The sequence below is a fragment of the Perca fluviatilis genome, chromosome 12, assembly GCF_010015445.1.
Source record: "Perca fluviatilis chromosome 12, GENO_Pfluv_1.0, whole genome shotgun sequence".
Lineage (NCBI taxonomy): Eukaryota > Metazoa > Chordata > Actinopteri > Perciformes > Percidae > Perca > Perca fluviatilis.
In genome coordinates this window covers 17,809,637-17,823,365 of record NC_053123.1, presented here as the reverse complement: position 1 = coordinate 17,823,365, position 13,729 = coordinate 17,809,637, and the positions used below count along the sequence as shown (strand labels likewise).

At 37.5% G+C, this 13,729-nt stretch overlaps 1 long non-coding RNA gene across 3 annotated transcripts in view; it reads left to right on the top strand.

Moving 5' to 3' along the window:
- The first annotated feature begins 878 nt into the window (after positions 1-878).
- LOC120569506 overlaps positions 879-13,729 on the top strand; it is an 85,204-nt gene continuing 72,353 nt past the window's right edge. For 2 of the 3 annotated variants that reach the window (XR_005640878.1, XR_005640876.1), the window contains exons 1-2: positions 879-1,166; positions 1,594-1,652. This is a non-coding gene — a long non-coding RNA (uncharacterized LOC120569506). Of the gene's footprint in view, positions 1,167-1,588; positions 1,653-13,729 lie in introns of all 3 variants that reach the window. The other variant, XR_005640877.1, reaches the window with a different exon arrangement.

The window sequence follows — 13,729 nt, the reverse complement described above, 5'->3', positions numbered from 1 at the left end:
TTATACTTTGCTCCTCTCCCCTAAGAAGACAAACTGCCATGGCTTCAGCTGAAATGATTTCAAATAGATTTTCCAAAATGTCTGTCGCCAGATTGCTTCCATACATTATTTCACTTAAATGGAGAGAAAAAAAGAGGAGCAAATCCACAAATCAATCACAACAGCTTACTTTACCAGATGGAAAGACGAGAGCTTTGCTTTCTGTGTGTGTGTGTGTGTGTGTGTGTGTGTGTGTGTGTGTGTGTGTGTGTGTGTGTGTGTGTGTGTGTGTGTGTGTGTGTGCAGAAGGACAGTTATAGGATGTGCACAGTCCTGTCTCTGCTAGGCCTATATGTGTCTCACTCATCTTGAAGGATGACATGAGCATCAACTTTCAGTGGTGAGCTGGCTGTGCTGTAAAAGTGGAATAATGTAAGCTATAATGAACTGACCCGCTGACTTCTGACGAGTTCAACAACTAGTTCATTCAACAGATCCTGTGTAATTTATTAAGATGAAAGGGACATACAGTTATTTCACACATGACAGGCAACACACACTGCTCTGATAAAAGAGTTGAATAATACTGCTAACAGTTGCATACTAAAAAAATGTTTTGTAACACAGGCATATGCACAAGATAAGATAGGAAGATCCAGTGAGTGGCATAAAAACATAGGAAATATGACTTGGCTGAAATGCTTTAAAATATTCTATCCTGGTTGATAGGTTTATCTGAATGTGTTGCACATTAACCAACGACATCTGGTTCAACAAGCATACTTTACGTGTATTTGTTTATTTGTCTACTTTAAGTCCACATCCACATGGAGACTAACGTTGCGACATTTATGATCAACCAATACGAACGCTGGATTTTAGCTAGATCTACATTCAATCATGGCACGACTTTCTACGTAGCAAGTAGTGTTAACGCAACTTGTCATGTCATAAAACCAAACTAAGAAGAAAAAGATATCATTATTTTGTTTATCAAAGTAGAGGAGTTTGTTATATACGTTTATTAATGTCTTTAATTTAGCTAACTTCGGGTGAGGAGATAATGAGATTCCATTGGAGGAAAGCAACCGTGTTTTTAAATAAGCTTGCGAGAAATTGCTAGCTAGCTAGCTCAACAGGTGGAGCAGAGGCGCTGCAGTGCGTTTCACCTGGAAACAACTAAAATGGTAACTTGAGTGAAGTTAACTTAAGTTGTAACGTTACTGTGGTGAATTTGTCCTAGTACATTTACTCAAGTAATGTTACTGTACTTCAGTACAACTTCGATATACTTGTGTAACCTTATTTTACTTAGCTAGCTAGCTAAGTATTTCCATGTTTTGCTACTTTATACTAGCTAGCTAGCCAAGACTTAACAACATTTCAAAGAGAAATATTGTAAAATAACGTTAACGTTAGTTTAAATTATCTCCACCTTTACTGTTTACCATCGACATTAAATTAGTTACCACTTAAATGCTAGCTACATATTGTACTTTTAGTTGTAATGTAGTATGTAGTATTTTTATACTGTAGTATTGCTACTTTGACTTAGGTAAGTTAAATGATTTGAATACTTCTTCCACCACTGCATTTCACCTTTTCTAAGTATAGGAGCAGCGGCCAGGGGACCAACTCCAGTTCTGAGGCCAGCACCTCCGTCTGTTGGAGAAGTAAGTAAAAACATTTCTCGAAGCAATTGTGGGTTTCTTTCCTAAAGTTATTACCATGGTTTATGCTATCTATTCAGAAGTGTCCTAGCTTGTGCAAATGTGGCCTGTGTTCCTGTAAACAATGTACGCTTTTATCCAAAGCGACTTACAATTGCTATATATGTCAGAGGTCGCACACCTCTGGAGCAACTAGGGGTTAAGTGTCTTGCTCATGGACACATTGGTAGATGTATCACAGTGGGAATCGATCCCAAGTCTCCCACACCAAAAGCATGTGTCATATCCACTGCACCATCACCACCCCATTTAAGGATAAGCTTGTGAGACAGAATAGGCACCAGACAGAGACTGTGTTCAGACTGTGGACTGTATGCTTCAGATAGATATGAGGAGCACGGAAAAAAAATGAAGCCCCACATTCATTGCAATAAGACCACTGGGTTGATGTAGCAGATGTGCCAAGGCAACGCAAAGCGTTGCCATTCGGCAAGGTTTTGCATAGGTCAATCAAAAGCATGCAAGCGCATAATCCTAAAAGATTGCTTTGTATCATGGACAGTACTTTTTCTGTTCATCATGAAAATCGTTGAGATGGAGGATAATAAATATACCTCCATCACAACTTTCCAGAGTTGTATAATCCTACTTATACTGTAGGATTACTAAACATATAGGGCTACACTGTGTAGTGTTTGCTGTATAATTAACCTTCAACTCATGAATCTATTACTCCAATGAGATTTTCTGACTTTTTTCACTAGGAGCACAGTGGCCACCAACTGAAAATTTTAGGGGCGCAACCAGAAAATTTAGGGGCACACACCATAAATCAACATGCTAACCAAATATTCACATTTCTACTAATTTCCACTGTATTACTAATAAATACTTTGATAATAGATGCAGAAATTACAATGTGCTGTTTCCAATTCAGTGTCACATTTTATTGTGCACTTTTGAAGATGCAACATAGAAGGTAAACTGACAGCACCATCGCTGTCATGCCAGTACAAATATTAAAAAAATATATACCATGTATACATTCAGAATAAAAGAAAGTGCTTAGTAACCTTTCGGTAATTCGGTAATACCTTCGGTATTCACAATTAAAGGTCCCATGGCATGAAAATTTCACTTTATGAGGCTTTTTAACATTAATATAAGTTCCCCCAGCCTGCCTATGGTCCCCCAAGCTAGAAATGGCGATAGGTGTAAACCGAGCCCTGGGTATCCTACTCTGCCTTTGAGAAAATGAAAGCTCAGATGGGCTGATCTGGAATCTTGCTCCTTATGAGGTCATAAGGGGAAAGGTTACCTCCCCTTTCTCTGCTTTGCCCGCCCAGAGAATTTGGCCCACCCATGAGAGAGAGACATCATGGCTTTCAAACGAGCAAAGTGGCAGTTGGTCAAGGCCACACCCCCACCCTCCACCTTGCCCCCCCCTCTTTCATCTCTGCCTCATCTGCTCTGATTTACTGGTGCACTAGCACACTAGCCGTCGGAAGAACGAGTCAATAGTTTGCTTGCTCATTGTTCAGACACACGGGGCAGGTTGTGATATCTGTCTCCTTCCCACAGACTTTTACGCATGCTCGATTATTTCTAGGACCCTCCCCTTCCACACATTAGCCACTTACAATGGCCATTCCTTGTCCTTCTCACACTCATTGGCCTCCACAGATTCCGGATTCATTGTTGTGTCTTTTAACGTGTAAAAAAAAAAAGGGGGGGGGGCAAATTTACTGGTGGCACATGCGCGACTGGATGTAGTCGCTGGATTCAGTCGCACACTCTCAAATTTTGGTCGCAAAATTCAACCATTTGGTCGCAGTCTGGAGCCCTGCTTGATTGAATTTCTTCCTTGTACTGGTACCTAAAGCAACATGGCCACCATATTTTGCGATTTTTAATCTAGTGCTGATATCGGTCTGAATGCTTACTAAAACTCCCTGGTTTAAAGTGTAGAAGAAGTGCCTGATGGGTTCAGTTAAACAACAGTAACCAACTAATTTGGCTTAGCCCCCCACTGTTCACGAGAACTACAACTGTATATGGAGCGAGTCCCCTCAATATCAGATTTGCGTCACTGATTGTGTCACTCTAGGCACACAATTTTAGCAGTGTACAGCAGAATATATAAATATAATTGTGCCTGCAAACTTGAATGTAACTGCTATTTTTTTTTCTAAGGTTTGCTCATTTCTGCAGTTTTGCTAGTGCGCTCTCTCTTGTGTGTTTCATTCAGTTCGCAATTCAATTCAATTTAAATACTGTGTCTGTCCCCCGGGTGGCAATTTGAGGCAAACTTGTTCAGAAACAAGTCCAAAGAATTCATTCACACACATAGCAATGTGAAAATACAAAATATATTCATGCAACAATAAAAGCGTAATAAAAGCAAAGTTAAAAGACAAACAAGTTAAAACCAGTGGCCAACCCACAGCTGACAAACTGCAAAGACATGTCATAAAGTCCAAGTGCATTATCAATAGAGTAAACTGACCCTCCATTTTCCTTGGCTGTTCACAAGACCTATGGCATCTGGGATGAAACCCAAGCTTCTATTTGTATTACATACAGGCAAAAAAGATGCATTCCACATTTTGAGAGATTGTGCTTAAGCCAAAGCATACATGATTTTTGAACAGGTATGTGCAAACAAACTGCATCTTGTAATGGACTGCACCATGTCTTTAACTTATTTTCCAGTGTGTTGTATTCTGGTGTGAAGAAAACAATAGAAACTCTGCAAGTGGGTTTCTGATAAACTATTGTTAAATGGACGTTTGGCTTAATTCTTGAAGGCATAACTTTACGTAGGGCTGCACAATATGATCTAAAATCAAAATCACGATTAATTGCACATTTTACCTCGATAACGATAAATGAACGATAATTAAATTTTTTGGTGATTCAACGACGGACACTGCGTTTTTTTATTTTATTTGTATAAAGTTTTAAAAAAAGTCTTTTGCATGATAAAAATGTAAATACTACTAATTAACTTGTTAGTCCTAACTTTGAACCAGCAAATTGCGTTTTAAGCTCCTCTTTTTTCTGCTTGTGGAGAGCTATGTGACACATGAAGCTAAATTGATGAGGACCGGCGAGTTAAACCGGCCGTCCGAGAGTATACCAGGCAGATACACAAATGACAACCTGCAGGTGGAGGCGCTGGAGACAGGCTCGGACAAACACGACGCAGGCCGCTTTGGACTTGTGTCAGTCCCGGAAGCGGTTTCAGGAAAGTAGCTGCATGTGTCCGACAATGCACAAAACATCAACAAGCCTACAGCTGTCTGCGGACACAGAGTGCGGAAAGTGTGTCAGAGCCTCCTGCACCGTTGAACTGAGACTCTGTTTCCTGCTTATTGGTCAACGGTTAATGATCTGTTAACATTTCATTTCATTGTGCTTTCTTTTGGAAGCCTGGCTGGCAAAAATCGCCACTTACTAGCTAATTAGCCTGAGTTAAATGCTAGCTATCAGTAAACAGAAGGTAGTGGCTGGTGTCTGGTGTATGCGCCAGTGTTTGTGTGTGTGCGTGTCGGCCTGCTCCTCCATTGGGCGACTGGCGAGTGTTAATTTCAGACCCTGCACGTGCGGTAGAATGTTTTTAAGGAGTAGGTAGGCCTATCGACAGAAATAAATTATCGAAGTTATCGTCATGGGAAAAATATGTCGATAACAGCTTCAGAATTTTGATGTCGATACATTTTCGATTAATCGTCCAGCCCTAACTTTACACACAAACCTCTTGTTTGATGCTGATAAACTAGCTGGTAACTAGCTAGGTATGTTCACTCTGGTCTCAGCCTGGAAAATTCTTTGAGTCATTGTTGAGTAGCGTAAACAGCAGTGGTGGACTGGAACTAAGTACATTTACTCAAGGACTATACTTAAGTACAAATTTGAGGTATTTGCACTTTACTTGAGTCTTTTCTTTTCATGCCACTTTCTACTTCTATTTCACTACATTCCAGAAATGTACTTTTTACTCCACGTCATGAATCTGGAAGCTTTAGTTACTATTTACTTTACAAATTAAGATTTTTGCACACAAAAACAGTTTAAAAAATACAATGTTTTATTATAAATGAAACTACTCAACAATATAACGGCCTACAAGTACAGCTGAAATGATCAGCCGATTGTCACTTATTTGATTGACAGAACTTATTTTGATCGTTTCCAGTTTCTAAATTGTGAGGATCTTTCTGCATTGAGTACTTTTACTTTTAATACTTTTAAGTACATTTTCCTGATGATAACATTTTCACTGCAGGACTTTTACTTGTTACAGAGTATTTTTACAGTGTGGTTTTAGTAATTTCACTTAACTAAAGGATCTGAATACTTCTTCCACCACTGGAGAACAGAATAGTTACTTAGTGACTATATGACATGATAATGATAGATTTGATAGATTTGAAAATTCCAACTTGCGTGCTAAAGTCATTTGTGGTTCCACAATGCAATGCACAACAAAAATATAGAAGCTCCTCACAGCAGGGAAATTATAAAGAAATAGTGGACTTAACATGGCAGTTCTGGAGACAGTTCACAAAATGGAAAAAATACAATACTTTTTTTATTTTAACGATTTATGATTTCTAATTCAGGCTCTGTTGTAAAGTCAGTTTGATTGACATCTGTTGTTGAACACACACTTTATTTACAATTACACGTTAGTACAAAATAGTATAGTACATGATTTAGTTTATAATGTATGCTTTTTAGTATCATAGTTTGGACTTGGGACAAAGGGCCTGACCAAGGCATTCTGACATAGACTCCAGCACTCTGTGACAATGGGAAAAAAGCATGTGTAAAGAAAATGAAAAAGACAATGATTTTCATTGTCTTTTTCATTTTCTTTCCCAAAGGACATGTTTGCCAATTCAGTTTGCTGCTGTTCACAAAACTGAAAGAAAAAAGAAATTAAAGGTTTTGAATAAACCAATGTGCAGACACTAAATTGTCTTACGTCTTAATAGAAACTGTTCAAACAGGCATATGTCTCAAGCTCAATGACATGTAACCTGACACAAGCCATATAACACTTGTGCATGTGCCATGTTCTCACAACAAGTAACTTTATACTTAATTTAAAAGATCTGCACAAATCCTGTATTATATTTCAACCCATAAGGAAGCAGTCACACACATTAAGACACTGCTGCAATTTAGCATTATAGTCATGCACATTTATTACGTTTACTCTGGATGGCAAACACCCATGCATGACTCAATCCATCTCTGTTTTTGCAGATAGAGTTGGGTTTGAGATGGATATATGCAAAAAAACTGCCACAAATGTGCAAAAAAAATTGTGCTGAATTGAAACAACAGATAAATTAAAGAGCTGCTTCACTGATTTCCATTTGCTAAATGAAAGAATTACAGCCTCTCATGGTTCTTTATCATCATTTTGCCTTTCTTTGTGTCTCTTTGATAATGTGTCTATTTTATTGTAACGGATGAAGTACAATAATTTACCTGCATTTGAACCAATCTGTGTTTGACCCATTATTATTGCAATCATAGTATAACTGAATAGAACCTTGAAAAGAAATAGGTTAACACACCAAAATTACAGTGATGTGAAGATTTAAGACTGTGCCTTTTACATTGATTATATGTATATAAATTAGGAAAGAAATGTCAAATGCTTTGTTTATGAGATTTGTATGGGTGTGGGAAATGTGCATAAAAACGACACCAAACGAGTCATCAATAAACTTGCAAATGACAGTAGAGTTTATTTTCTGTTTACATAATACAGAAAAGTAAACACATATTTGCTTCCATAACTCATTTCATTTTAGTGTATTGTAATTATACTTTTATTCTATATATACTTTTATTTTTCAGTAAGCAATAAGCAGGCGTTGATTAACAAAACACAAACCTCAGCCTTAGATTTCTTGCAATTTGTCAAAATGTTATACTTGACTTCAAAATACTTCAAAACATAAAGACTATTGCAGAATTTCTTGTTATAAACTGGTAATAATAGTGTAGTAGTTATATAAAATATAATTGGTATGATGTAAAGTCTGCCCTTCCCTTTATCCTGATAGCAACAATTAACTTCTTAAATGTTCATAGACTGGCTGATTTATATTTAGATTAGATTAGGTTTGGTTGTACTAAAGATTAGCAAAAGCAAAAAAGTTGCATAAATATAGGTCAAATGCAGCAATCTAATGATTAAACTAGTGAATAGGTAAACATTTGAGCAATACTTGTTAATAATCAACAAGTAATGACATAATAAAATACATAATAATGTATCTCTTCACTTATTCTAACATTAAGTGAAGCTGTACATAGTTTTGTTAATTTATAAATCAGTGTAATTTTGACTCATATTTGTATAATTTATGAGTCACTTATTGAAATTAAATCCAAAATGAAGCTTGGCTTGTAGCTGTATGATATAGGACTGCAACTCTGAACATGTACAGTAGCAGCCAATGCACCCTTTGCACTTTTTTAAATGTTCAAGGAGAAATGTCTTCAGAAGCTATAGAAATGGCAATAGTCATTGTGCCCTTGATGTTTTAAAGTATGATGTTCACCATAAAAAAAAGTGCATTATGTGTAGAGAGTATTTTACCTAAAAATGCTGTCTGGGTCCTCTTGCAGTGTGAGAAAAAGAACAAAACAAAACCTCTGTGAGGATAGAGGGTGGCAGCACAGAGCGTAGAAGACCGCAGTTCAAAACAGTATTTAACAAAATACAGTTAAATACAGTTTTTCAGTGTTTATTACATCGCCAACAGTATGACAGCCCCCAGACAACATTCATGAAAGTAATTATCTCAATAAAGCATAGGTACAAAAACAATCCAGTGCCTCTTCTTTGTGGACATTAGCCTGTTGGCACGGCTGTGCTGTGACTGTGCGCCAGATAGTCCTTTACATGGATATTCCCTGTTGCCAACCGTAATTAATTGCTTTACAGTCTTCGAGGCCATAATGCTCATCAGTTATTAATTAGAAATTCATTTCACTGAATAAATAATGCTCATGATTGATGATAAAACTTGTAATTAGGTTCTTGGAGTAATGCACAGGGGAGAAAGCCTTTACACTTGAAACCAGGCTATTAAATACTGCTCATTTAAGGGACCGCTGTACCTCTTGTCATAAACCCGGGCTGCCACGGTAGCATCTGGATTCAGGGAGCAGGAGCATAAGTTTTTATCCAGACAGGATATGTTAGACTACCTTCTTCAACAACAGCTCATGATCCCTTATGCTACTGAGCTCTTTTGTTCTAGAAAACTAAAGCATTCATTCCCAAAGCGTCAGGTTAGAGCAGCAATGACCTGTTGTCAAGTTCAAAACAACAGCCTACCGTGTTTTCACCAAAGGCAAAACAAATTAGGTTATTACTAATCTGTGTCTGTTTCAAACAGCGTTGTTGCTATGTTACAACAATCTCATGGGTTCTTCCAGGCATCGTATAGCCTACAGTCTTTTTAAAGGACGAGAAAGAACTGTGAAAACTCAAGCCATCTATGGCTCACTATTGATTTTACACAGAAGACCCTACCGTTGTTGATAGCCTTTTTGATATATATTCTTGCAACCACCAGTCCCTTTGGAGTTTTGTGGAAAATAAACCAGTCAATATACACCTATTAGGATTTCTTGATCTGAGCCCATAAACCTATGGTGTACAGTGTTTCCGATGCTCATTGCATCATAACAGCAGAGAGACCAAAAGCTATTACTTTCGCAGCATGAATGATCAGCAATTTAATGGCTTTCTGTAATATTCTACTTTTAGGCCAATTAACATGATTGACCAGCAGTACAGAGGAAGGTGCACCATGACGGCCCTCAGCAAAAAGACTGAAGAAAAAGAAAACAGCAGCTGATGATGGTGTAGCCTCATCAAGCAAGAATACTACTACTGGTCCTTTTCACCTGTCATCACGGGTGGGAGTGAGCAATGGTAACCCCCCACTCCTCCCTTTTGCTAACCAGTATCTGCCCTATTAGCAATTTATAATGGAGATCAAGAAGTAGTCAGTGGAGAATGAAGACAACTGTCTGCATCCATTCCTAATTGGCTTTATGTTCTCTTCCTGATAAATGGTTTACAACTACTACAGAGTCCTGTGGATTTTATTGCCCTAATAGGACTCAGTAACTGGATTTACTAACAGATAGCGGGTCAAAAAGGACATAGAGAGCAAAAATGTTAATTAATATCAATAATGGCCAATTATTAGTTTGACAGAGGGATCCAAGCTAGCTGTGTGCTCTAATGACTCTGAGCTAACTTGAAGGGAAACACTGGCGAATTAGCATAACTGTGTATGCACACTCCATGGAGGTGCCCAGCAAACATCTGTTATGTTAGAAATTCAAATACAATTCCTATTAGTAACCCTAGCTGTGGTTGCATAATCAGTCATTCTTCTCTGGCCATTTTGGAGGCACTAACAATGCCCCTGTGACTGGTGGAACTCCTCCCTTTGGGCTTTCCAATCAAATTTGGCCCCATGTGGACCAGGTCCTAACAACAGACGAGGCAATGTGGACTTCTGAGGGGAGCTTTGTGCTCTGACAGGAGCTCAATCTATCCACCCATGACACATGACTGAAGAAAGGAAAACTGTTATATTATAATATGAATACAGCAGATATGAGTTAAGGAATAAATGTTGAAATATAGCTTTCTGACCTGCTGGGATGAAGCTTCTTATTTTTCTGCACACTTTGTGTGTTTCTATCCACATGCAAAGTGTATTTGGAAGCACTGAATTGTTTGCATGTTCTATTTATGACATGAATTCTACTTCAATACTGAATAAAATAGTATAAAAGAAGATGGTAAACAGGGATTTATTAATTCATACTGCAGTCATCTGAAGACAGCGGCTTCTGTGGGATATTGAAATTCTGCTAAGTAATTGATCTTCTATTTGGAGCAAATAATGTTTCTGTACCTTATGGGAATTACTGCATTCTACTGTATTGATGCTAGCAGGCATCTTGCACTTTCTTTGTAATCAATGGCTGAATAAATGCCCTCAAAGACAAAAATCATCAACATCCATCCTTAATATCTGTATACAATGACGTAAAATAAAAATAAAATCCAGTTCTCTTGCAGACATTATTGAGTTGGCTTGTTGGCTGCTGGGTTGAGCTTAATTTTCCACACTAACACTGGTATGCAGGAAAACGATGGAATAAAGAGGGATGGACATTTTCATGGGCCTCATTATTTTGTTCGCCACCTCAATAATACATTTCAAAAGCATTGTTAAGTTTGTGAATATTATTAACGCATCTAAAACATTTTGAATGTTATGTTTCTGGAATTACAATGTGCACAGTGTTTAATGCAACATTTATTACTGTAATATATCAATTACTAAATTTTTCTTCTTCCTCCCCAATAGATAATAATGAATAAAAAACGCCCAGTTCCAGACCAAGAATGACTAGTTCCAGACCAAGAATAGTTTTTTTTTGTGACTTCAGCGTGAGACAATTCTATAATTTGGTTTACCTACTGTACTTTGTAGTTTGTCTGCTTCTCATTAATATGCTCCATATGTTTGATGTTCAGAATGAGCCTATTCTACCCTACAGTATGTGTTCTATCATTTTATTTAGTCTTTGTTACCCACTGTAGCAGCTGCATGTGTAAGAAAGAAATTTAATAATTAAAAAGAAAACTATAATAATTTCATAAAAACTCCATGCATATTGAAGGGATATTTCCATCTAACCTTAAATTCCCAGCCTGCCAGACGAGGGTCGGAAACTTGTATTGTGCTCAGTTTAATGTCACTGCATTAATTCTTAAAGTAATATTAGCCTTCGCTATCTGCGAAAATAGTGTGAGACTGCTGTCATGACTTACAACTCGGTGTGACCTTCTCTGTTATAATCTGAGCATGTAATTCCCTCTAGTGTAATGTCATGTTTGATCAGAGGAGCTACCAGTGTCCTGATCTCAGCAGTGCACAGCAGGAGGTGTGGTGAGTCAAATGGACAACCAGAGGTTCCTCTTAAGGGCAAAATTGACACTGTCTGCATATTCTTCCCTCACTGTGGTTGGCTTTGTGGGACAGTTTCATGTTTTAATATCTAGAGCCGTGACAACAGTGTGGTATTTGAAAGCAAATAAGTATCATGCTGATAATCTTTGACTTTCACTAACTAAGGAGGAGTTTACATGAAATCAAAATTAAAGTTGGGGTTTGTAGCAAGAAAATTGCAAACTTCTAAAATCAGCAGGCATGTTTTTCTGAGCATTTATTTATTCATTCATTTGGTTGTAAACATTTTGCTTAACGGATTCAGTCATATTTGAATTAATATCTGCATCCTGAATTAATATCTGTTTGTTAATAAACAAACAACATATGTTTGGTGCACAGTGCTGAATCCAACAGATTTGGGTACAGTATACATGACTGGGCGACTCCATGGTTGTATATATGAAATAGCTTCAGCTTTACGCTCCTCTCCATTCCACGGCCTCCGGTGTATAAATTTAGTTGATGGTTTTCGTTTCTCTTTCTTAATTCATTGCAGTTGGATTCCTCTTTGATGCAGTTCTGTTGTCCCCCAAACAATTGAAGTGGAGACAATGGAGGCATAATGATAGATCCGTGTACCCACCATCTGTAAGAGCAGCTGCTCCCTTGCATCTGTACAATATGCTGGAGCGGGGAGCCTCAGTAATCTGCATAATAAGGAGAGGGCTTATCTCAGTCTAGTTAATAATCACAAGCAATCGATGCACTTCATTCCCTCACTCTTGACTGATGAGAAAAAGCAGCAAAGTTTTGTTATGTTTGCTGTATCCTCAAGATAGGCAGGGGTCACGGCGTAATGCCAAGCTGTTGATTTTGCCTGCAGCTACAGATTTAGTCTGCACTCTATTTCATCTTTTCATGAATACTATAATTACAGCAGGACGCTCTGAGTTATCATACTGCTTCTCCCCTCCTCATTCCCTTATAGGGTTTATAGCCTCTGTAGCAATACTGGACCTCATAACAGAATTGGGCGTATGACTCAAAGTCTGTGATAAACACATAGCTCGTGTTGTGTTGATAAGAGTCACACCTTATAAGCAATACTCTCAGACTGGCTAGAAGATTGGCCCCGTAAAACACAAAAAAATTCATTGGAAATGTAACCTCCTGACTGAAATGCCTTCTTAGACACCACTGCTTCTGTGCATGTGGCCATAGTACAACTGTAGTACGTTTTCTGCAGGACAGCACATCTCTTCTCAAGGAGACATTTATCTCTGAATTCAGAATAGTTTTTGCTGGCCATATCATTACTGGTTTGTTTGACTTGAGACTTATCAAGAAATTATTATTTTAATTATCAACCACCTACTGTGGTTAGGAAGTACAGAAATATGGCTATGAAATTTTACATTTTTATTTGGAATAAGCGTTTATAAAGAACTGATTTGACAATAAGCATTCATGATAATTGATTAAACATTGCTAAACAGTCCTTTAAATTCAACTGAAGGCTTTGAAAGTCAATGTTTGTCTTAAATACTTGTTGACAGTCTGGGAGTACACAATCTATCCATTGAATGGCTTTTTTGTGTGTTGTCCATAGATGACTTCGAACATTTCTTCATGCAATTTAATAAATGCCTCTGGGGTTTGTAAATCAGTATATTATTATTTTCTTAAGCAAGCCCTTTATTTATTGCACTTGGTAATGGCTCTTAAGCAGACGCTAAATTGATTGGATAGAGAGTATGCAATAATATCGATCAGCAAAGTCTCCTCTTGGTATTCTCTTGTTAAATATGCTCATTAAATCAAGCCTATTTAATACTCTGCAGTGTAAAAGTAGAATAAGCTTTGTTTGAAATACTGAAGGAACATTTTCCATCTTGGAACAAACTGCTGTTTGAGAAAAGCATATTACATATATTTTAACAGAGGCCTTTTTAATTTATGTTCATTCTTTTTTTTATTTCTGTTCATAATTTAGTTACATAAATGAAATCACACTTATTTTACTTCCTGATGCTGAATGAATGAATGTATTTTTATATATCC